Here is a 26,236-nt window from a genome sequence, read left to right as displayed (position 1 = left end):
TCAGAGTGAACAGGCAACCTACAGGAGAAATGGGAGAAAATTTTTGCAATCTATCCATCTGACAAAGGGCCAATATCCAGAATCTACAAAGAACTCAAACAAACTTACAAGAAAAAAACAAACAACTACATCAAAAAGTGGGCAAAGGACACTTCTCAAAGACACTTCTTAAAAGAAGACACTATGCAGCCAACAGACACATGAAAAAATGCTCATCATTACTGGTCATCAGAGAAATGCAAATCAAAACCACAATGAGATACCATCTCACACCAGTTAGAATGGTGATCATTAAAAAGTCAGGAAACAGATGCTGGAGAGGATGTGGAGAAATAAGAACACTTTTACAGTGTTGTGGGAGTGTAAATTGGTTCAACCATTGTGGAAGACAGTGTGGTGATTCCGCAAGGACATAGAACTAGAAATACCATTTGACCCAGCGATCCCATTACTGGGTATACACCCAAAGGATTATAAATCATGCTACTATAAAGACATATACACATGTACATTTATTGCAGCTGTCTTCACAACAGCAAAGACTTGGAACCAACTCAAATGTCCATCATTGATAGCCTGGATTAAGAAAATGTGGCACACATACACCGTGGAATACTACTGCAGCCATAATAAAGGATGAGTTCATGTCCTTTGCAGGGACATGAATGAAGCTGGAAACATCATTCTCAGCAAACTATCACAAGGACAGAAAACCAAACACCATAAGTTCTCACTCCTAGGTGGGAACTAAACAATGAGAATACTTGGACACTGGGTGGGGAACATCACACACCCAGGCCCGTCAAGGGGCGGTGGGCTTGGGGAAGGGTAGCATTAGGAGAAATACCTAATGTAAATGATGTGTTGATGGGTGCAGCAAACCAACATGGCACATGTATACCTATGTAGCAAACCTGCATGTTGTGCACATGTAACCTAGAGTTTAAAGTATATATATATAAAAGAATTCTTTTGATTTTGACTTCTTATCGTTGCATCTTTCTAGTATAGGGAGGGCATCATTCACACGGGAATTTCTTCTGCTTTTAAGAAACAGCATGAAGGTCAAAGTGATCTTTTTGCTCCTGCTGTTTTTCTAAGTGCCTTTAACTCAAATAGTTAATACGAAAGAGTGATATATTTTGAACGCATTTATTCCCCTGTCTGAAACTTCCTATATGTTTCACACATTAAAACCTGACTTGGTGGCTCTGGAGCGAAGAATTGGGTTAGTGGCTCAGTATAAAGAGATCTGCAAAGGGAGAAGAAATTATAAATGGAAACAAGCAGAAAAGTATACACTTAAGTATATTTTCCAGTATCTTATTTAATCGGTTTCTTAGTAATGAGAATACTTTAGTCCAGTTAAGAAGTTGTGTTTCATTTTAGGAGGTGATGTTGTAGGAGGACTTTCATCTAAGTTACGTCTTTTATATGATGTGAGAACAAGAGGTATTTCTAAGGCAAATAAAAGAAAACAAAAATTAATGACTGGAGAAATTCTATCCAGTTTTTAAATCCAGGGGTAATCAGTTGAAAAAACTTCTAAATATTGGGTTTGAAATATCTTTAGTTTGGATGTCTTTAAGTGGTGCCTGAGTGTTCCATATGGCAACAGGCTTGAAGATCGTTCATATACAAGCTGTTGTGATTTTTCTGAAGTCTATATGGAGTTGCCCAACTTTAGTTTGCAAGGCTACAAAAAAGGGAAATTTTAGCTTTTAGTAATTTCAGGTCAACAATGTGAGAGAAAAAGCTGGGTGAGGTGGCATGTGCCCATAGTTCCAGCTACCCCAGAGGTGGAAGTTGGAGGATCACTTGAGACCAGGAGTTTGAGATCAGCCTGGCCAACATAGCAAGACCCCATCTAAAAAAGAGAGAAAGAAAGAAAAACAAGGTGAAATAAAAATTAGAAATGTTAATTATTGATGAAATGCACAAAATGGCAGGAGCTAGTTTACGAAGAGGAAAAATTTCACATGATGCTGTTCAACATTCCATCTGGATACATTATAGTTTTTATTAAAATAGAAATTTCTCCCCACAATTATCTCCATTTTAATAAATCATAATTAAAATAAGACTAATTGGTTTGCCAAATAAGGCAAGGTTTATAAAATCTGGAAAAATGTTTGACATAAGTGCAGCAAGAATACTGATTAACCATATAGGCCTTGTTAAAGTCAGCTTTGCTGAAACTTTCAATAAGGAATTTTAAATTACAGTATTAAAAGCCTCCTGGAAATAGGAAGCCAAGTCAAGCACTTGTCGTCAAACTTACTCTCGGTGACTGAGACTTGGGTTCATTCCTCTGTTTTTTTTGTTTTTTTTTTTTTTTTCCAAGCTGGGGTGCGGTGGCGCAATCTTGGCTCACTACAACCTCCACCTCCTGGGTTCAAGTGATTCCCCTGCCTCAGCCTCCTGAGTAGCTGGGACTACAAGCTCATGCCACCACACCCAGCTAATTTTTTTTTTTTTAATTTTAGTAGAGATGGGGTTTCACCATGTTAGCCAGGATGGTCTTGATCTCCTGACCTGGTGATCCACCCGTCTTGGCCTCCCAAAGAGCTGGGATTACAGGTGTGAGCCACCACGCCCGGCCAAATTCCTCTCTTGAAATTCCTCAAATATTTTTAGGTCTCTGGACCTGCCAGGAAGTGGTATTCCTTACTCACCTGTAAGACCAGGAACTGTTTAAGTCAGATATCAGACCAGTTTTCCCAAGGATTTTATAAACATTTGCCTCAACAGTAAAACTTAGTTTCTTAAAGTTGTCTTATCATACTTGAAAATATGACATTTTAGTCAAAGCCATGGTAATATAACCAGTGTTTCCAATTGTATCCTGTTACAAAGAGAACAAATTCTTATTGAAACTATGTTTACAAAGATACTGCCATGAAAATTAAGAGTCACTAAGAGTTTCAAGTCTGTTTACAAAGCTATATTTTACCAAGCTACAGTAAGCTATAGGTAGTTAAAATAGAAAAAAGTATCCTGAAATCTAGAAAACAAAATATTAAAGAATCAGCAATATTTCAGACAAAAAAAATCATTAAATATCCTCATCAGTTTATGTAGCCCTATGTAATGAATTCTTGTTTTGATTATCTTGGGCTAGCAATTTTATGAATCCATTAGTTTCTTCATTACAGGTCTCGACATTCTTACCCAGTCTAATGGCATGATCTTTTTGTTTGTTTGTTTGTTTTTGTTTTTTTGAGACAGAGTCTCACTGTGTCACTTGGGCTGGAGTGCAGTCACGCAATCTTGGCTCACTGTATCCTCCATCTCCTGGTTCAAGCGATTCTCCTGCCTCAGCCTCCTAAGTAGCTGGGATTACAGGCACCTGCCACTATGCCTAGCTAATTTTTTGTAGTTTTAGTAGAGACGAGGTTTCACCATTTTGGCCAGGCTGGTCTCGAACTCCTGTTGATTAATCAGCCTCAGCCTCCCAAAGTGCAGGGATGACAGGCGTGAGCCATCGTGCCTGGCCAGTGTGATCTTAAGGTTATTAGAAACCTGTAGTCTGGAGGACTTCTCGGAGTCTTTTCCATAAATATTCTTTAAGATGAAACACTACTGGAATGTAGTTGATCATTGACAAGGAAATTTGGTTATTTTCTGTGGCATACAGCACTTGGAAATAGTAACCAGAATTGTGATATATATAACCATATGAGGACGTATCAGATATCTAGGAATTTCATGTAGTTTCTGGAACACATATTAATAGCATATCCATACAAATATAACTCAAAGAAGTTTACACAACAATTTTTGGACAATGCTTCCTGTATAATTTAACATACCAAATAAGTCTAATTTGTTTAGTATCACTTTTTTTAATAAGGAGAGAGAGCAGACCTTTTGAGATCTTTCACAAACCCCTGTGGTAAACCCGAAAGTTAGTTTCAGGTTAAAAATACTTAATTTAGAATTTAGATTTGAAAAGTTTGTTAAAAAATGTCAAAAGGTTTAAAACACTCTATTAAAATAGAATCCCAGATCATTATGAAATACTACTACTACGGTTTGAATGTGCCCCATAGTTCATGTACAATAGTGTTGAGTGGTGAGAACTTTAAGAGGTAATTAAGTCACATGGCTTCTCCCCTGAGGAATAGATTGTTTTTGCAAAAGTAGGTTCATTGTGATGAGGGTGACATTCTTTTTTTTTTTTTTTTTTCAGACAGAGTCTTGCTCTGTCTCCCATACTGGAGTGCAATGGCACTGTCTTGGCGCACTACAACCTCTGCCTTCCGGGCTCAAGCGATTCTTGTGCCTCAGCCTCCTGAGTACCCAGGATTACACGTGTGCACTGCTGCACCTGGCTAATTTTTGTTTTTTGTTTTTTGTTTTTTTTTTTTTTTTTGAGACAGAGTCTCGCTCTGTCGCCCGGGCAGGAGTGCAGTGGCCGGATCTCAGCTCACTGCAAGCTCCGCCTCCCGGGTTTACGCCATTCTCCTGCCTCAGCCTCCCAAGTAGCTGGGACTACAGGCACCCGCCACCACGCCCGGCTAGTTTTTTGTATTTTTTTTTTAGTAGAGACAGGGTTTCACTGTGTTAGCCAGGATGGTCTCGATCTCCTGACCTCGTGATCCACCCGTCTCGGCCTCCCAAAGTGCTGGGATTACAGGCTTGAGCCACTGCGCCCGGCCAATTTTTGTATTTTTAGTAGAGATGGGGTTTCACCATGTTGGCCAGACTGATCTTGAACTCCTGACCTCGTGATCTGCCCACGTTGGCCTCCCAAAGTGATGGGATTACAGGCATGAGTCACTGCACCCGGCTGGGAGTGACATTCTTATAAAAGATGGTTTTGGCCCTCTTCCCTCACTCATACACACTCTCTTGCCATGTAATGCCTTCCACCATATTATAAAATAGCAAAAAGGCCCTCACCAGGCGCAATCCTTGATCTTGAACTGCTTAGCCTTCAAAAATGTGAGCTAAGTAAAATTCTATTGTTTGTAAATAACCCAGTCTGTGGTATTCTGTTACAGCAGCACAAAATGAACTAAGACAAATACCAAAGTGACAAAAAATTTCAGAAGCAAACACAGAAAAGTTATATAGTTGTAAATACATAGCTTACCTCTTTTAATATTGAGAAAACATAGTTTTCTTAAGTAATTAAAGACCAAATAAGGACAATACAAAGCACAGGAAATTATTTTAACAAAACATAAAATCTTTGTTTCCTAAGAAAATTGCTTAAAAGGTAAAGAAAAATAGTTTTACAATCTTATATAAAGAATAGATCAATACTCCAAGAAAAAATTGTCCTTTTAATAGAGAACACCAAATTCTAGTTTTGCTTCAGTTTGCTCATGATATTCAGGCTCATTTAAAAAACCTTCTAATAAGTTTATCTAGTGTAGTTAGCTTGATTATATAAAATTTTCTCCTCTATTCTCTTTCCAACTTTTTAGATCCATTAAGTTTTTATTCTTTATTTATCAATTCATTCTGAAACAGAGACTGAATAACTTCCAAATTAAAATGAAATTACTCTTTTTTTGACAAAAACACATCTTTTATATGTCATAGCTTTTGGAAAACTGTATAAGATATATCTTATTTTTCTTGTGCACTTCGTATACAGAGTGGATTCCACTAATATTTCTAGTAGTTTTAATTACACATATTAACTAGAATTTTTTAATCTTAGTGACTTCAATTTCTAGTAAAAACTAGAAAACTAGAAAGCAGTTGTGAACTGTCTTTTACAGATTTGTGAATACATTATTATATAATTTCATTTTTTGTTTCTTTCCTTTTTTTTTTGTATTTTTTTTTTGTAGAAATGGAGTCTTGCTATGTTGCTCAGGTTTGTCTCACACTCCTGGGCTGAAGTCATTCTCTTGTCTTGGCCTCCTAAAGGGCTGAGATTACAGGTGTAAACCACCATGCCTGATCCACTTTATAATTTTAAAAATATTGGGAGGCCGAGGTGGGCAGATCACAAGGTCAAGAGATCGAGACCATCCTGGCCGACATGGTGAAACCCCATCTCTACTAAAAATACAAAAATTAGCTGGGCGTGGTGGCGTGTGTCTGTAGTTCCAGCTACTCGGGAGGCCGAGGCAGGAGAATCGCTTGAACCCGGGAGGTGGAGGTTGCAGTGAGTCGAAATCGCACCACTGTACTCCAGCCTGGTGACAGAGGGAGACTCCGTCTCAAAAATAAATAAATAAATAAAAGTATATGTATATGTGTGTGTTTGTGTGTGTGTATGTGTGTGTATATATATATATATATGCTTCGTCATGGCACAACTTTTCTATATGACACAGGACATTTTTAGTAACAGATCTAAACAAGTTTTGTTCTTCGGCAATAGTATGTAGATTAAATTTATGTTTAGCAATTAATGTTTCAACATTATGTCTTATTTGAAGGTATTTTAGATATTCAACAAACACCCATTACTTAATTTAACAGAGTATAACTTTAAGGTTTTAAGTTACCAAAAAAGATTTTGAATTTTTAAGAAGACATATCTTATAAAACATAATCACTTACAAATTTTATTTATAAATGTTTATCCCACTTGTATTTATATTTATTAATTTACTTAGTTTTAATAATTATGTGTGAATAGTTCCCAAAAAATTTGTGAGACACTAAACAAAGCTAGTCATTCTCTTAAATTATTTTAGCCTGCAGATAAATCAGACAAGTATTTTAAAAATCACAGAAGCAAGGAAACTAAAAGTCAAAACATGACTTTTTAAAACTCTTTTTGGCCGGGCATGGTAGCTCACACCTGTAATCCCGGCACTCTGGGAGGCTGAGGCAGATGGATAACCTGAGGTCAGGAGTTCGAGACCGGCCTGGCCAACATGGTACAACCCAATCTCTACTAAAAATACAAAAATTAGCTAGGCATGGTGGCGGGCGGCTGTAATCACAGCTACTCCAGAGTCTGATACAGGAGAATTGCTTGAACCCGAGAGGTGGAGGTTGCAGTGAGCCGAGATCGTGCCATTGCACTCCAGTCTGGGTGACAGAGCGAGACTGTCTCCAGAAACAAAACAAAATAAAACTTTTTTTTTTTATTGCTATGTTTGACATACATCAAGAAATTTATTTATTCATTTTACATGTTATTCTCAGGTTGAATTTATACTTTTACAATCTTAAATATACATAAGCTTTTTGATTAGCAAATTCAGGTAGAAGAAGTTGTATGTCTTTATCAGCATTACACTTAATGTTGATAACTTTGAAGACATGCCTGTTTCAATTAAACCAACAACTTAAACTAGTTTTTTTTATTTACCAAGGGTTATCTCAGATTATGGTGAACCTGAAAAACTTTTAGGTTAGTTCCTATTTTTCTGAAAAAAAAATGCTTAATTTCTATAAGTGCTTATTTTCTTCTTTTAAGTCAAATCTTCCTATAGGTACCAATAGGATAGTTGTTTAGGATGAGAGTGCTCTAAAAAAACCATAAAACAAACAACAACAAAACTTTTAGATGCAAAAGTCCAAATCTCCAAAAGTATACCTACTTTGTGACTCAAATCCAATAAGCCATTTTTATGGTTGGAAACCAATAAGCCTTTTGTGGCTTAACCATGGATGCCAGAAGTGTGTCCCCAAGTGTGCAAAAGATTTTGTTCCCCTCAAGATTCAAAGGCTGTCTCAATGATAGCCTCAGAAACTGAGTACCGTCACTGTTAACAAGGCAATGGGGTTGAGACAATTAAGACAAACTCCAAGGATTGCTCGCATAGTCAGGCAAAAACACATTGTGTTTTGGGCTCTAGTCTGCTGACAAGCCACCCAATGCAAGCCCGACAACTGTACCCCCCCAGGTGGTAGAAACCAGAGAGAATATTTTCACTGGTCACAAAGCCAAGCTCTCAAGATGAAAGGAGGATTTTATTATGTGTTTCCTCCTTATAACAAATCACATAACAAGACAGCAACAAAAGAAAACAAGGACTATTCCTGGAAGACTGTAGGTGAATAATTTGTGAGTACCCAGAACCAAATTGAGTAGAGTCTACATTTCAAAGGATCAATTCTTATAAATGTTTTTCTCCTGCCAATCCAAATCTGGAAAAGAATGAACAAAGAAACATTTTATACTTTCCTCTCAACTGGCCACTATAGAAGAGATCCAGGAGAGCTGACGCTGGTAAGAATTCCTACCTTCTGCTGACTTTTGTCAGTCTTCTCAGGAACCCATCTGCAGGCTCCAAAGCACGGCAATATCCCAGCCTTTTAGAGTCCTATCTGGGTTGCCACAAAATGTATGAGTGGAAAAGTTCCACCTTCATTCTCTTAGGGTCTCAGCTAAGTTTGGGAATTAAAACATCATAACATAGATTAACAGGAGAAAAGCATAGTACAAGTTTTACATGACATGGGAGCCATCATAAAAAAATGAAAACTTGAAAAAGAAGTTAGACTGAATTATTTACATACTGAATTGGACATGGAGTAGTAAGTTGTGAAAAAGCAACTAAATTGTGGAGATACTTATAAGGTAAGAGTTATTTTTCACAAAGTCTACTCAAAATTCTCTGTTTCAATTTATTGTCCTTGAGGACAAGTATGTTGCATCTTTCTGGTATAGAAGGACATCTTTCATATGGGAATTTCATCTTCTGCTTTTAAGAAACAGTGCAAAGGTCAGATTGATCCTTTTGCATTTGACTTTTTAAAGTGCCTTTAACCCAAATACTTAATATGTTAGAGTGATATATTTTAAACTCTTTCAATAGCAAACTTGTTAAATCACCTGCCACAGCAATTGGCACATGTCAATTTCAACTAGATGGCAAACTTCTCAAAGTCTAGGACTCTGACATATAATGTTTTATATCCTACACACCTATTACTGTTCCAATATATAGTAGCTCCTCAATAAGTATTTATAGAATGAATGAACATGTTAGGTGACAAAAATAAGATGGTAAGTGGCAAATCATGGTGTTTTCTTTTAAAAGATAACCTATTTGAGGATAGATACATATTTTAAGCATGATTACATTTAGTACAAAGGAGCTTCATGAGGGAAATTGCTAAATGTGCACCTATATATGTTCCCCCCCCTTTTTTTTGAGAAATAAAGTTATAGTTAAGCATTTGTCCACCAGCTGGAGACTGTTTCCCAGCTCTCTCTTTCCTGCAATATGGTTATGTGACTAAGTTATTTTCAGTGGAACTGGAGCAGAAATAACTTATGTTACTTTTGGGTCTGTGTTTTAACACACTGGAGGTACACAACCACACTTGCCTTCTTGTGAGCTGGACGTGGATCTACCTGAAGCCCAGCTTTGACAATGCAGATAAGAACCATAACCAGGGGATGGAAGAGACGTGTGATAAAAGTCACCTGGATGGTGAATGACTGCAGAGAATGCCAATCTTGGAATGGAATTTGAATGAAAAATAGGAAACTGCTTCTTCTTCTACTCAATTTTGGGTTTACTCCTTATAGCAACTTAACTTTTAAAATTGTAGTATAAGTAGGAAAAAGTAAACAAACAAATGAAAAGCTCTAAATTATGATGTTTTGGTTGATAAGGAGATCTGATTCATTTGCAAGTTTAAGAGTAACATTGGAGAAAAAGGCTTAAAAGGATGCATTTATGATTTTTTTAGTCATCTTTTTAAGTTATTTAAATATTTAAAGTACCATGTCTATTTTAGAAATTGTTTTACATTTAACTCTAACAATAAAATCTCAAAGAGATACAAAGTTTTATTATCTGCTCATTACATTTAATACTTTCATCATCTTTAAAGATGATGTTACATTTACAGTAGTGAATTTATACCTGATACATTTTAAGTTCCCAAAAGAGTTTAAAGAGAGTAGTTTTTATTGCATAAGATTTTCCCTTACTTTGTCTACTCTTTAACGTTTGAATAAGTCTTCTCTTTCAAATACGGATGCTCTTGAACTTATGATGAGGTTAAAATGTCCTGATGAACCCATTGTAAGTTGAAAATATCGTAAGTCCAAAGTGCATTTAATACACCTAGCCTACCAAACATCATAGCTTAGCCTCGCTTACCTTAAACGTGCTGAGGAGCACTTACATTAGCCTACACTTGGGCAAAATCATCTGGCAACATGGTCCACTATAGACTAGCAGTTGTTAACACTAGTAATTTTGTGGTTGACTGGGAGCTGTGGCTGGTTGCTGCTGTCCAGCATTGGGGTAGATTATCATACTGCCTATTGCTAGCCCCAGAAAAAATCAAAATTCTAATTAGAAGCATGGTTTCCACTGAATGTGTTATTGCCTTTGCACCATTGTATAATCAAAAAATCGTGTCTGTCCATTATAAGTTGGGGATCATCTCTATATGAATTCTATTGCTTTTGTGTTAGAAAATTCATTGCACGACTACTTCAATGAAAATTTTTCTCTTTTGGCTGTGCTCAACTTACATGTAAATATTTTTGGTCAGACTTTCAGGGGAGCATTTTGTTTTCTTTATCCAAATTCTTCTTCATGCTACACTTGCACTTAGGTCAGATTTGAACTAAGAAGATTTTCTTTTTCCTTTTATTTCTTTTTCTTTTTCTTTTCTTCACTCCATCGCCCAGGTTGGAGTACAACAGCATGATCATGGCTCACTACAGCCTCCACGTGCCTCACGTCCTCCCACTCCATAGGGCTCAAGAGATCCTCTCACCCCAGCCTCCAGGGTAGCTGGGACCATAGGCATGTGCCAGCATGCCCAGCTACTTTATTTTATTTTTTGTATTTTTTGTGGAGGCGGGGTCTCACCATGTTGCCCAGGCTAGATATCTAAAATGTAAGAAACATGGACCACATCATTTCATAGATGGTTGCTATGGGAGACAGACATTTGAGGTGTGGCTAGGTTTTAGTTTTAGGTAAAAAATAAATTATAGTAGTTTCTTATAAATAAAAAGGAAATAATTGCTAGGTTAAATACCCATTTTATAAATCTTCATAGAATTGTGTATAAACTTGTAGCATCTGTCAAAAATACCATTTTACCTTTCATTGGTCTAATTATTTGAGTAACATCTTCCTTCCTCTTCCAACTTTGTTCAGGAAGACACCGTGCCTGTTTTTGATGTTGCTCTAAATCCAGTTCCTAGTACAGTATCTGACTTTATAAGTGTGCAATTTAAAATTTGAATGTTAAAGAAGCACATGAAGTTGATTAAAGCTATATTATTGATGCACACCTGGTATAACATATTGATGCTATACTTTTCTCACACCAGAAAACTTTTTCCCTTTCTTTTAATATATTTTGAAACATGTAAATTATAGACACAATAGAAGCACAATAAAACATTTACCTATATACATAAAAATAACTAATTACTTAGATACCTAGGTGTGTAATTTAATATAAAATATCAAGATTAATAATACAAAATGTGCACAGTAATTCTATATAAGAAAAAATAAAGAATACAGTGGCAAAAGCAAGATTTATGGTATATCAGAATGCTCAAATCTTGACAAAAATATTTTTTATATTTTTAAAGTATTATTAAATATAATAAAATATTGAATATAGTATTAAAGATGAAGAATTATGTACTGTCCAATGTTATCTAGGATTCGAAGAAATCAGAGCTCTATATTATTTTTCTGAGTAATATATATGTCTTATACTTGGTTATATGTAAGTCTTAAAAATGTGCATATCATAATAATAAGCATTTTAAATCTCAGGAATTTATTTTAATAAAACAATCATTACTCGAAAAATGGAAACAATTTAAATATTCAAGAATAAAAATAATTAATTCTTTGATGAAAAATAGCTAACTCAAAGTACATTTGAAACTTTTTTATCCAAATAGGTAACAAGCAATATGAAATAATTAGATATGGCAATTTACAATTCCAATTTATTCAGGTTAATCACTATAATTGCTTGTGGATACTAACTGGTGGATTTCATTGGTGCTGTTTGTTGGTATACCATCCGGGTAGCTTTGAATTAGAATAGTATTGACTTACTTTAAAACAAGAAGAACAATAATGATTTACTCTTTCCATTTTATATGGCCCTTTCAGGAAGAACCAGTTCATAGGCTGAGAAACAGAAAAGAGAAGAAATGGTCCTATTTGAAAAGAGAGAAGGTAGAGGCATATTTTGCTACATAATTCATTTTAAAAACAAGATGATTAAAAACTAAAGGAAATAATTATTAGATCATATTACAAAAAGTCTTTGTTTTCCGCTGAAATAACTGAAATAAGTTTAGGTGGGTCTTGTAAAAAACAGTACCATGTGTTACTAGTGATTGGGAAATGTGACTGGATTTAAAATCATATTTGGAATAATAAGACTGATAACAGAAGAGGTCAAATATTAACTAGATTTGTAAGGGTTCATGAAGACTTCAGATCTAGATGGGTGTCTGTATTAGTTCATTTTCGCACTGCTATAAAGATACTATACCTGAGACTGGGTAATTTATGAAGGAAAGAGGTTTGATTGACTCACAGTTCCACATGGCTGGGGAGGCCTCAGTAAACTTACAGTCATGGTGGAAGGGGAAGCAGGCACATCTTACATGGTAGCTGGCAAGAGGGAAGAGAAAGCTAAGAGAGAAGAGCCCCTTATGAAACCAGCAGATCTCATGAGAACTCACTCACTATCATGAGAATAGCATGGCAGAAACCGCCCGCATGATCCAATCATCTCCCTCCCTCAATGCCTGGGGATTACAGATCTCTCCCTTGACACACGAGGATTACAATTCAAGATGAGATTTGGGAGGGGACACAGAACCGAACCACATCAGTGTCATTCTTTGGAAAGATTTTATTTTTTTAATTGAAGGTTACTCAATTTTCCAGGTAACTCATTTCAGGAACTTACCATTATTTAATTATATTTACAAATAAAACAATTTAAATACAAATTTAACTCAACTCCACAAATAAACAGATCATTCAAAAGAAAGCCTTATCTTTATTTGGAGATGCGAAGGAATAATTGCCGTCCATAAAAAAGTGTTCTTTTTTTCCTCAAACTTGAAACTACTACAGCTTTTGTTTTGACAGGGTGTACATTATGAAGTTTTTTTTTCTTTAGCTTAAACTAGTTTTCTTTTTTCTTTTTTTCTTTTTTTTACTTATGAAAGGGACCATTTCATTTTTTTAAGACAAATTTTATTTTTTAAACATTCAAATGCAAGATTATATATTGCATTTATATATTGCTTTAGAAGAAGGCCCCCACTGAACTTTATAACCTTAGGTATACTAGAAAATTCTGTACCCATCAGAGAAATACAATAGTGTCCTTAACAGAGCACGTTATAGTCATTGAGTCTGTATCATGCAGAATAATAATCATTTATATGAGTTGTGAGAGAGCACAACCTTGAGTCTTTTAAAATCATTTCCTTTTTTTCTTCACCAACTTTTCTTCTAGAGTCAAATAGTACTTTTGCTTGACAGGGGATTAATGAGGAAAATTTTTTTCTAAGATGCTTCAGCTGGTTTGGCTGCTTACATGACATTCTGCCTTTTAAAATTAATTTATTATTATTTTTAAAATTAATAGTGTGTTTGCTGTGCAGTCAGATATAGGGTTTTTGTCTGCTAAGTAATACTGAACATGAAAGATTTTGTTAGAGCAAAGGTCAAAGTGGCTAGGCAAATGTTATCTTCAAGTTGCATCTACAATTTTCTGTGTTTCAACTTTCATGTTTTTAGAATATGTTACTGTCTTTGTAAAACACATTACAAAGGCATTAAAATGCATTACAAAGAGTTCACACTTTACAGAAAAAAAATTTCTCCATCCAGAAATAACAATTGAGTTCACAGTAAGTAATTATAATTTCAGATTTCTTTTCATGCATTGTAACAAAAAATGCTGGATAGTAATAATAGTTTTACAAAAATGAGATTTTATTGTCAACCAAATACTGTTTAACAATAAAATGTGTTAATTTTAATTTTGCTTGAATTTAGCACAAGGAAAAGAAACATACAAACTAAAAGAGTAGCTGAGCTTGTTTTCTATCATATGGATTATTAGTTTCTAAAAGATCTATTTTTAAGTTAAGAAAAAATATTATAAAAGACATTAAGATTATATTACAGTCTTGTCAAATTTTATACCATTGATATATTTTTGAAATGTAATTCTCTCATAGTTTTTTATTCATATATAGTCAGTGTTATTTTCTTGAATTCTTTATTGTCTGTGAATGTCTATGTTCTAGGGGGACAATTTAGCTGGGTCTAAAATTCTTGGCTCATATTTTAATCACCATAGAAATTTGTGAACATTTTTGTTGTATTATTTTTTGGACTTTTACATTATTTGTAGTTTTCTGAGCCCAGCTTAATTTTTTACTCTTAAGTGACTCTTTATTTTCTTCCTACTTCAATGTCTCAGGAAATATTTCTTGTTATAGAAATTCAGTATGACTGAAAAGATCTTTTAAAAATCCCTGCTGATTATTTTATATTAGCTTTTCCTTCCATGTACTGCCATATGCTTCTATTGGAAGATTTAAATTTTTATGTAAGGAAAAAGTTTTAAAATTATGTATTTAAATGCTTTTTCTGCTCTGAGTTCAATATTGCAGGAAGGCTAAATATTTTTTATTGAATCATCATTGTCTCTGTCACTCAGTTGGTGATCATTTTTCTAGGTTTTTTTGGTCATTTTTTGTCATTTTTGTCATTTTCCTCTTCATTTACTATGAACAGATAATTTCAATTTTATTGTGTGCCATTTACTTAACTGACTTGTACTCAAACAGCGTACCAGATTAACTGATAGTCTATATATACCCAGTTTGCTTCATAGTTGTTTTGAAATTTTTATTCATCATTAGATATTATCAATGATTAAAAAAGTGAAGAACTAATCTGTAGACTCATGCCAGAAAAAAAAAATCTAAAACTGTACATTAACATATAGGCAAGTAAATGCACATTTGTATGTGTTAAAGTAAAAAAATTTAATGTATGTATATCATAAACTATTCCCACATTCCTGAAAAGCATCAAATTAAACTATATGTATCCTTAATGAATTTTCTTCTTTAGTTCAATATTATGTTTATGGGATTCCTTTATATCGATGAATGTAGGTAAAGTTTCCTTTCATTGTTTTATAGAGTTCCATCAAAACACAGTTTATCTATTAGCTTCTTGTTCCTTCAGCAAGCTTGTTTTATGCATTCTCTTTAGTTCTCCTGAGTCACAGTTTATTGGTGCTTATGTGATTTTTCTTCTCCATCTGTTTTTCTCCTTGCCTGGAGATACCAAAGTGAGGATCTCTAACTGTTTATCTTGCTCTACTAAGAACATGTGGTGATAGAGAGGAATTTTAATGTTTGATAGCTTTTCTTTGCTTTTCTGCAGAGTAAAAACCCATATTTAATCTATTTTTCTTCAATTAATATAAGAAAGAGGTATGGGTATTTTATTAGTCAGGATTCGTAAAATTTTATTGATTTATTTTCTTTCCTTTAGCACCAATTTAGGGTTGGTAAGTTGGGAACAGAGTTAGGCATAGACTTGTATATTCAGCCTGTGTCATAAAGTTTGCCCATTGTTTTTAACCGCTGATACCTTATATTTGCTGTTTTGTCTTTGTAAAATGAACAATGAACTTCATTATGTTGTGAGAGGAGAGTCTCAATCCAGTTTTGTTTTGCCCCCTGTAGGAGGATATTTTCTCGAGAATATTTCTTATTATGTGACAAATTCCTGATTACCTTTGTTACTACTTGTATTAGTCCATTTTGCATTGCTAAATACCCTGAGGCTAGGTAATTTACAAAGAAAAGTTTATTTGGCTTACAATTCTGTAGGCTGTACAAGAAGCATGACATCAGCATCTGCTTCTGGTGAGGTCTTAGGAAGTGTTTGCTCATGGAAGAACGCTAAGGGGAGCCAGTGGATCAGATGACAAGAGAGGGAGCAAGTGAGAGGAGAGGAGGTGCCAGGCTCTTTTTAACAATCCAATCTCATGGTATGTAACAGAGTGAAAACTCACTCAGCACCACCAGATGACACCAAACCATTCATGAGGGATTTGCCCCCATGACCCAAACACCTCCCACCAGGCCCCACCTCCAATGCTGGAGATCATATTGCAACATGAGATTTGGAGGGGACAAATATTCAAACGATATTACAACATATATTTGAAGCCCATATTTGTGTTATTTATTTAATGATGATCCAAACATTAAATTGACTACCGGAGTGTTCCTGTGAAACTTCTGTTATTAGCCATAGCTGAAAAGAGCTATAATCATATAATCTTTTAGTTAAGAACATATCTTTAAAACTTCCAAATGACAGTTTTCACCATATTTATTAACTTTAATTTAAGATTCATGCTCTATCTAAATGTTTTGCAATAAGAACCCATAATAATAGTTATTCAGTGCTTGTTATGTGTCTGGAAAGGTGTTTATTGTTTATGTGCCTCATTTTAATTAATTCTCATATAAATTTTAAGAGAGAACCCCTAATGTAAAGATTAGAAAACTGAAGTTTAGAGAGATCAGACAAGTGACTGTCATACATGATTTGAAATCAAGTCTGGCTCCTTAGATTGAGCTCATGACTATGCTGGGTCATCTCTTTCAGATTCAACTTCAACAATTAGCCACTTAATAAGTTTGATTCTTATGCAAATCAAGCAGTATGAAGTATTTTAGAGTGAAGAAATGTCATCGTTACTTTGGATTTTCTTCCTGGGATGTTAAGTAGTAAATGACCCAGATCTTGCCTTCACTGATGCATTTACAATGGACATTTCCTGTGATACTGAGTCACTTTCCTTGGTTCGGAAACCCCACTCTGAATTGCATCCTGGCTTCCCACTGCCTCCCTGTCTAGTAGAGACTAAGAGTTTTTTGAATTTTTTTCTTCTGCTAAGTGTCCTCTTTATTCTCTGCTCCCATTACCTGGCCCTGCCAATCTCAATTTCAAGAAAGAAACTTTCTTTCTGTATTTCCTTTCTCTCTCTAATTCCAGAGGGATGACCTTCAGACCGTCTCTTTCTTGTGCCATATTGATTTTACTGAAAACTCTAAGAAATAACAAATGAAACCTAGTGTTCTGTGTTTTTCCTACCGATTTCCCAGCTTTTATAGCCTCCACTATGATTGCTTGAACCTTATGTCTGTATCTTTACGTATGAGCAATCATTGAATCAAATATTTCATTGTCATGTAGTAAGATTATCCATGTTCTTGCCTGGATGGTATGGTGCCAATTTAATTCTTTTATTTATTGATTGATTTACTTTCTTTCCTTTAGTACCAATTTAGGGTTGGTAAGGCGGGAACAGAGTTATGCAAAGACTTGTATATTCAGCCTGTGTCATAAAGTTTGCCCATTGTTTTTAACCACTGATACCTTATATTTGCTGTTTTGTCTTTGTAAAATCACAAAATACTTTCTGTAGCCATCCAATTCCACATTTTAGGGCCTATACCTAACAACCCCCTCCCTTTAAATATATAATTTGGTAATACTCAAGGTTTTTAATCTCAAGTGATAAAAACAACTCTGCCTAATTTAAGCAAAAAGGGAGTTTGTTAAAGAAGACTATGTAGCTCACAGAATCTCCAGAAGGGCTTGATTGTCATTCCACTGAACTGATCTCATGAAGACGCTATTGCTGACATATGTCTCAAGATATCAGTATTGTCTCTCAAAACTCAATTTAACCATCCAGTTTCTATTGCTCTCATCACCAGAATAAATTATGCATCTTACAAGCTTTCATTTGAAAATCTGTGGTGATTATATTAGGGGATGGGGGCAAATGTTCTGGTATGTTATCTCTCAAAAGTAGTCTGTTCTCTTTAGTAAGTATATCCTATAAAATGGAAACCAGAAGATAAAGCTACATGAGAATTATTTCAAGTGATCATCTAATGTCAATAAAATCATGGAGATACATCACATAGATAACTTGAGATTACTTGTTTCTTAAATCCACTTGAATCCTTCATGGACCTTTAGTTTCAAACAAAGGAGGAGGTTTCTGCCAGAAAATAGCTCCACTTTTATGGGAATCTATTAATATTGTTGAGAGATAATATTCTTTTATTCTCACCTATGTATAAAGTAACAAGGTAAATTTATCTCTCCTTTATTATCCATTTATAGGTTTATGTTCCATCAACAATCATTTCCTCATATTACCATTTTATTTTCAACCAGACTTCCCTCTGTAGGTAATATTAGCAGATTCAGAAGGAAGGCTGACCTATATAACCGGCAAACAATGTGAGTCTGACCAGCACTTTCCCCTTCATTCATTTCCAGTCATATGAAATAGTGTTGCATAAGTAAAAACTTATAATGACTATCTTGTCCACTGAGTAGGAAAGAGATAGTAATTGTTAATCCCAGATTAGGCATAGAAGGAGAAATTATTTAATAATTGATCCTTACTTTGGAACTCATAAATATAATTCAGGTCCTGGCACTACAGAATCAATCAAAGAAAAAGAAAAAAATTTAGAAATAGGTAAGACGTTTCAATAAATTTCTGTTTTCCCCATATTTTTCCCTGTATTCCAATGTTATTTCAACTATCTATCCAATAATAATTCCACTTTCATGTATACTAAATATAATAAACATTCATTTGATCTTGCAATTCATTCCTTCAGTGTATTATCATCCTCCAATTTAGTAAACACATTTAAAAAATTGTGACAAAAAGCGCAAAACATGAGAACACCCTCAAAAATTTTAAGTGTACAATAGGGTATAAAATGGCAAGCACCATGTTGTACAGTAGATCTCTAAAAGTTTTTTATGTTGCATAACTGAAACGGTGTAGCTGTTGAGCAGCAACTTTTCATTTTCATCTCCTCTTATCCCATGGCAACCACACTTCTACTTTCTGCTTCTGTGAGTTTGACCACTTTAGATACTTCATATAATGGAATCGCACAGTCATTTGTCCTTTGGTGACTGAATATTTCACTTAGCATGATATTCTTAAGGCTCACTCATGCTATCATATGTGATAGCAGTTTCTTTCTTTGCTAAAGCTGAATAAAATTTTATTGTGTGTAGATACCACATTTTATTCATTCATTTGTTGATTGATACTGATTGATTTCTTCCACATCTTGGCTATTATGAGTAATGCTGCAATGAGCATGAGAGTGCAAATATATCTTTGTGATCTGGATTCCAATCTTTTTGAATAAATACCCAGAAATGAGATTGCTGGTTCATGTGGTATTTTTATTTATAAATTGTTGAGGAAGCTTCATGCTGTTTTCCATAGCTGTTATGCCATTTCACATTCCCAACAGAGCACAAGGATTCCAATTTCTCCATTTCCATGCCAACACTTATTATTATTTTTTTGAAAATGCCCATTGTAATGTGTAAAATGATATCTCATTGTGGCTTGTATTTGCATTTCCTTGATGATTAGTGATGTTGAGCATCTTTTCATATGCCTCTTGGCCATTTGTATGTCTTCTTTGGAGAAATGTCTGTCTATTCAAGACCTTTGCTCATTTTTTTTGAATTGGGTTACTTGGCTTTTTGCTATTAAATTAGGAGTTTCTTATATATTGAGTTTTATTCTCTTATCAGATAAGGGGTTTACAACTATTTTTTCGTATTCCATAGGTTGCTTTTTCACTTTGTTGCTTGTTTCCTTTGCTGGGCAGAAGCTTTTCAGTTTGAGGTGGTCTCAAATTTGGGACAACACTACAAATGCCTATGCTTTTGGTGTCATAGCCAAGAAATTATTGCCAAGACCAGTGTCATAAAGCTTGTATTCTATATTTTCTTTCAGGAGTGTCACAGTTTCAAGTCTTATGTTTAAGTCTTTAATTCATTTTGATTTGATTTTTCTCTATAGTGCAAGATAAGGGTTCAGTTTCATTCTTTTGCATGTGTATATCCAGTTCCCCCAACACCATTATCCTTGAGTTATCCTTTCCTCATGTGTACTCGTGGCATTTTTGTGGAAGATCAGTTGACTGCATTAGTGTGGGTTCATTTCTGGGCTCTCTATTCTGTTCTGTTGTTCTAGATGACTCTATTATGCCAGGAACACCCTGTTTAGTAACTGTATTTTGTAATATGTTTTGAAGTCAGAAACCGTGATGCCTCCAGGTTTGCTCTTCTTTCCTATAATTATTTTGGCTATTCAGGGTTCTTTCTGGTTCCACATGGAATTTAGAATTCTTTCTTCTATTTTTCTAAAAATGCCATTGGGATTTTGGTAAGGATTGCATTGAACCTGTATATTTATTTGGTTAGTACAGATACTGTAACAGTATTCAGTCTTCTGATCTTTGAACATGGATGTTTTTTCATTCATTTGTGTCTAATTTTATCAATATTTTACAGTCATTTTATTTTTTTATTGACACACAATAGCTGTAAATGTTTTGGGGATACATGTGATAATTTGATATATTCATATAATTTGTTAAGATCAAATCAGTGTAATTGCAATATCTATCCCATTAAATAATTGTCCTTGTAGTTTTCAGTATACAAGTATTTTACTTCCTTTGTTAAGTTTGCTTCTAAGTATTTTATTCTTTTTGATGATATTATAAATTGGGTTTGTTTTCTCAATTTCCTTTTTGGATTTTTGTTGTTGGTTTATAGAAATACAACTGATGTTTGTATCCTGTCAATTTTCTAAATTCATTTATTAGTTCTAACAATCTTCTTTCGTGTGTGGAATCTTTAGGGTTTTCTACATGTAAGATCATATTATCTGTGAACAGAGGTAATTTTATTTCTTTCTTTCTTATGTGGATGCCTTTTATTTCTTTTTCCTGCCTAATTGCTCTGGCTAGGACTACCAGCACTATGTTGAATAGAAGTGGTGAGACTGGGTATTTTTGCCTTGTTTCTGACCTTATAAAAACAACTTTCAGTTTCTTACTATTGAGTATGATGTTAGCTATGGACTTTCATATGTGATCATTGTTATCTTGAGTTGGTATCCTTCTATTCCTAATTTGTTGAGTTATCTTTATTGTAAAAGGTATTGACTTTTGTTAATTGCTTGTTCTGCATGTATTGAGATGATCATGTGATTTTTGTCCTTTGTTCTGTTAATGTGGTATATCACATTGATTAATTTGCATATATTCAACCATCTTTGCATGCCAGGGATAAAATTTTTGTCTTAATTTGTGATCTTTTAAATGTACTATTGAATTCAATTTCATAGTAGTTTGTTGAAGGTTTTGCATCTATATTCATCAGGGATATTGGCTTATAATTTTTATTTTCTTCTAATATTTTTGTCTGGCTTTGTTCTCAGAGTAATCTCTACCTCATAAAATGAGTTAGAAAACGTTCCCTCCTCTTGTTGGAATAGTTTGAGGACAATAATGTTAGTTCCTTAAATATTGGGTAGAATTCACCACTAAAACATTTTGGACCTTGGCTTTTCTTTGTTGGGAGGGTTTTAATTACTGATTCAATATTCTTACTAGCTAAAAGTCTGTTTACATCTTCTCTTTTTTCATGCTACAGTCTTAGTAGGATGTATTTGTAAATGGAAAAGAAATTTTTCCATTTCTTCTAGGTTATCTAATTCTTTGGCATCTAATTGTGCATAGTAGTCTCCTATGATCAAGTTTATATTTCTGTGGCATAAGCTGCAACATTTCCTCTTTCATTTCTGGTTTTATTTGTTTGAGTCTTCTCTATTTTTTTTTAGTCTAGCTAAAGGTTTGTCAATGTTGTTGATCTTTTAAAAATCACCTCCTTTTTTCATGGATTTTTTTTCTATTGTTTTCCGTTCTCTCTATTTCTGCTGTAACTAATCGAATTGAATTATGTATTTTTTTCTGAAGGCTTCTAATAATGTAACAGGCATTGATTCATTAATTATTTTTGCTCTAAACTGTATTATTTTCTTTCTTATGCTTACTGTGGACTTTGTTCTTTCTGAGGTGTAATGTTAAGTTGTTTTTTTGAGATAATTCTTATTTTATTTTTATTTTTGAGACAGGGTCTCACTCTTTCCCTGAGGCTAGAGTGCAGTGGCATGATCATTGCTCACTACAGCCTCGACCTACAGGGCTCAAATGATCTCACCTCAGTCTCCTGAGTAGCTGGGGCTACAGGTGCATGCTACCACATCTGGCTAGTTTTGTATTTTTTGTAGAAATGAGGTCTTGCTATGTTGCCTACACTGGTCTTGAACTCCTTGGGCTCAAGACGTCTGCTTGCCTCAGCCTCCCATGGTATTGAGATTACAGGTGTGAGCCACTGCGTCCAGCCAAGATCTTTCTTATTTTTATTTTTTATTTCCATGGGTTTTAGGGGAACAAGTGATATTTGGTTACATGAATACATTCTTTAGTGGTGATATCTAATATTATGGTGGACCTAGCTCTCTAGTAGTATATGGGGTACCCAATTTGTAGTCTTTTATCTCTCACCCCCTTCCATGCTTTCATCTGAGTCCCCAAAGTCTATTGCATTATTCTTATGCTTTTGCATTCTCATAGCTTAACTCCCACTTGTAAGTGAGAACATATGATGTTTGGTTTTCCATTCCTGAGTTACTTCATTTAGAGTAATGGTCTCCAATTCCATTCAGGTTGCTGTAAATGCCATTATTTTGTTCCTTTTTATGGCTGAGTAGTATTCCATGGTATACAGATACCACAATTTCTTTATCCACTCTTTGACTGATGGGCTTTTCGGTTGGTTCCATATTTTTTCAATTGTGGATTGTGCTGCTATAAACATTCTGTGTAATGTGTGTACTATTATCTTTTTTTGTATAATGACTTCATCTGGGTAGATTGCTGGATCAAAGGGTATTTCCACTTTTAGATCTTTTCTTTTTAAAAAAAATATTTTTTATTTCAATAGGTTTTAGGGAGCAGATGGTGGTTGGCTCATGTGAGTTGGCTTCCTTTCTCAGCAGGGAGCCTCATGGTCTGGGGTAGGTTCTCAGCTCTGGTCACTGGCTGCTTGGAAATAGAACACTACTTTTAGTTATTTAAGGAATCTCCACAATTTTCCATAGTGGTTGTACCAGTTTACCTTCCCCCCAGCAGTGTAAAAGTGTTCCCCTTTCACCATATACATGCCAGCATCTATTATTTTTTGATTTTTTTAATTATGGCCATTCTTGCAGGAGTAAGGTGGTATTACATTGTGGTTTTGATTTGCATTTGCATTTCCCTGATAATTAGTGATGTTGAGCGTTTTTTCATATGTTTGTTGGCCACTTGTATATCTTCTTTTAAAACTGTCTTTTCATGTCCTTAGCCCACTTTTTGATGGAATCGTTTGTTTGTTTTTTTTTCTTGCTAATTTTTTGAGTTCCTTGTAGATTCTGGATATCTTTGTCAGATATATAGACTGTTAGTTGATTGTCAGAGGTACAGATTGTGAAGATTTTCTCCCACTCTGTGGGTTGTCTGTTTATTCTACTCATTGTTGCTTTTGCTGTGCAGCTTTTTAGATTATTTAAGTCCCATTTGTTTATCTTTGTTTTTGTTGCATTTGCTTTTGAGTTCTTGGTCATGAAATCCTTGTCTAAGCCAATGTCTAGAAGGGTTTTTTTCTGATGCAATCTTCTAGAATTTTTATGGTTTCAGGTCTCAGATTTAAGTACTTGATCCATCTTGAGTAGATTTTTGTATAAGGTCAGAGATGAGAATATAGTTTTATTTCTTTACGTGTGCCTTGGCAATTATCCCAGCACCATTTGTTGAATTGGGTCGCTTTATGTTTTTGTTTGCTTTGTCAAAGATCAGTTGGCTGTAAGTATTTGGCATTATTTCTGGGTTCTCTGTTCCGTTCCATTGGTCTATGTAGCTGTTTTTTATACCAGTGCCATGCTGTTTTGATGAGTTATAGTATAGTTTGAAGTCAGGTAATGTGATGTCTCCAGATTTGTTCTTTTCGCTTAGTCTTGCTTTGGCTATGTGGGCTCTTTTATGGTTCCATATGAATTTTAGGATTGTTTTTTTCTCTGTGAAGAATAATGGTGGTATTTTGATAGGAATTGCCTTGAATTTGTAGATTACTTTTGGCAGTATGGTCATTTTCACAATATTGATTCTACCCTTCCACAAGCATGAGATGTGTTTCCATTTGTTTGTGTTGTCTATGATTTATTTCAGCAGTGTTTTGTAGTTTTCCTTGTAGAGGTCTTTCATGTTCTTTGTTAGGTATATTCCTAAGTTTTTCACTTTTTTTTTTGCAGCTATTGTAAAAGGGGTTGAGTTCTTGATTTGATTCTCAGCTTGGTCACTGTTGGTGTATAGCAGAGCTATTGGTTTGTGTACATTAATTTTGTATCCTGAAACTTTGCTGAATTCATTTATTAGGTCGAGGAGGTTTTTGGAGGAGTCACTAGGGCTTTCTAGGTATATAATCATATCATTAGCAAACAGCGACAGTTTGACTTCCTCTTTACTGATTTGGATGCCCTTTATTTATTTCTCTTGTCTGATTGCTCTGGCTGGAAATTCCAGTACTATGTTGAATAGAAGTGGTGAGAGTGGGCATCCGTGTCTTGTTCCAGTTCACAGGGGGAATGCTTTCAACCTTTCCCATTCAGTATTATGGTGGCTATGGGTTTGTCACAGATGGCCTTTATAGAGTTAAGATATGTCCCTTCTATGCTGATTTTGCCGAGGGTTTTAATCATGAAGGGATGCTGAATTTTATCAAATGCTTTTTCTGCATCTATTGAGATGAATATCTTTCTTATTTTTCAATGTCAGTGTTTATCACTATAAACATCCCTCTTAATATTGCTTTGCCTGAAACTCAATGCTATGGTGTGTTTCCATTTTCATTTGTCTTAAGATATTTTCTAGTTATCCTTTTGATTTCTTTTTTGTCTCATGAGTTGTCAAGAGGATGCTGTTTACTTTTTACATTGTAAATTCCCAGGTTTTTTTCTGTTAATTTCTAGCTTTATGCCATTGTGGTTGGAAAATATATTTAATATAACTTCAGTCTTCTTAAATTTGTTAAGACTTGTTTTGTGATCTAACATGTGACATGTCTTGGAGAACAGGTCCTTTGTTGTCAGCTTGCATGTTCGGGCAACACAGAAACAAGTCATTTCTGCAGCCCTTTGAAAAGTCAGAACATTGGGTATACAGTCCAGGCGTCTCCTTTCTTCCCCAGGGAGAAGCTGGGAACTGGCAGTTTATTTCCAATCATGTGGTGCTGTGCCAGAGGAAAGAATTACAGTGAGAGGGTGTGATAAATAGTCAATTTAAACCATCTTTAAGGCAACTGGTTTTGTGCTTGCCCAGGACACAGGAGCCTCTCAACTGATCTTTGGATAGTTCATACAAGGAAATTGTTGTTGAATGAGTATGTTCGCTGGAAAAAGGAGGGTCCGGAGCTTCTTGTTTTGCCATGTTTCTGACCAGACTCCTCTAATAAGCATATATTTTATTTTCACACTCCAATTATCACTATATTTATTAATTTGTAGATGGAAAATTATATGATAATTTTATTGTATATGTTATGTCTTAGTCTGCTGTTGTACTTGCAGTAAAATGGGTTCCTTGATTAGTGATGTATAAGTCAGGGACAGAAACTGAAATCACATATTTTTTTCCAAGGCCTCTAATAGTGTTAGAGACATTGATTCAGTTACCTGGTATGCATGTTCAAATCTCGAATGAGTATCCCTTTGGTCAAGACCCATAAGTATATACCTAAAATCATAAGCAATAAGTCAATGTAATCCATTTTCCAGCTATGAGCTTGCCTGGATTTTGCCAATAGAAAACCCATTCTTACTTTTAGCCTCTGAAATTAATGTTAAAAACATAACAGTTATTAGTCAATTTTTGAGCATCTGAGCATAGAGTGGGATGCACCTTTTTGTTGTTGTTAATTCATCAATTACCTCTGTGACTAATCATTTTGCATACTCAAGAGCTCACACGGTAACTACTTGTTGCTTTCTGTACCATTCTGAATTCAAAATTTGTTGTTCTTGTTTTGTTTTTTAATGGGCAGCAGCCTACCCTGCCTTGTTTCCTTACACGTCCATAAAGTTTTTCATAGCAGTTCACCACATTGGCGTTTCTCTTATCTTCTGGTCATCAAAGGCCTGCTTTCTGGACCATATAGCTACTCCATTGGCCAATGCCTAAGAATTGGTATAAATCCATACTATGTTATTTTTATTATCTAGGTCCATGAGAAATATAATTCTTACTTCTATTAAGTGAAATTATCTTTTACTTTTTCAGTAAAAAAGCAAC

This window comes from Macaca mulatta, chromosome 12 (genome assembly GCF_049350105.2).
Source record: "Macaca mulatta isolate MMU2019108-1 chromosome 12, T2T-MMU8v2.0, whole genome shotgun sequence".
NCBI classification, from domain to species: Eukaryota; Metazoa; Chordata; class Mammalia; order Primates; family Cercopithecidae; genus Macaca; species Macaca mulatta.
This window is presented reverse-complemented; position numbering follows the sequence as displayed.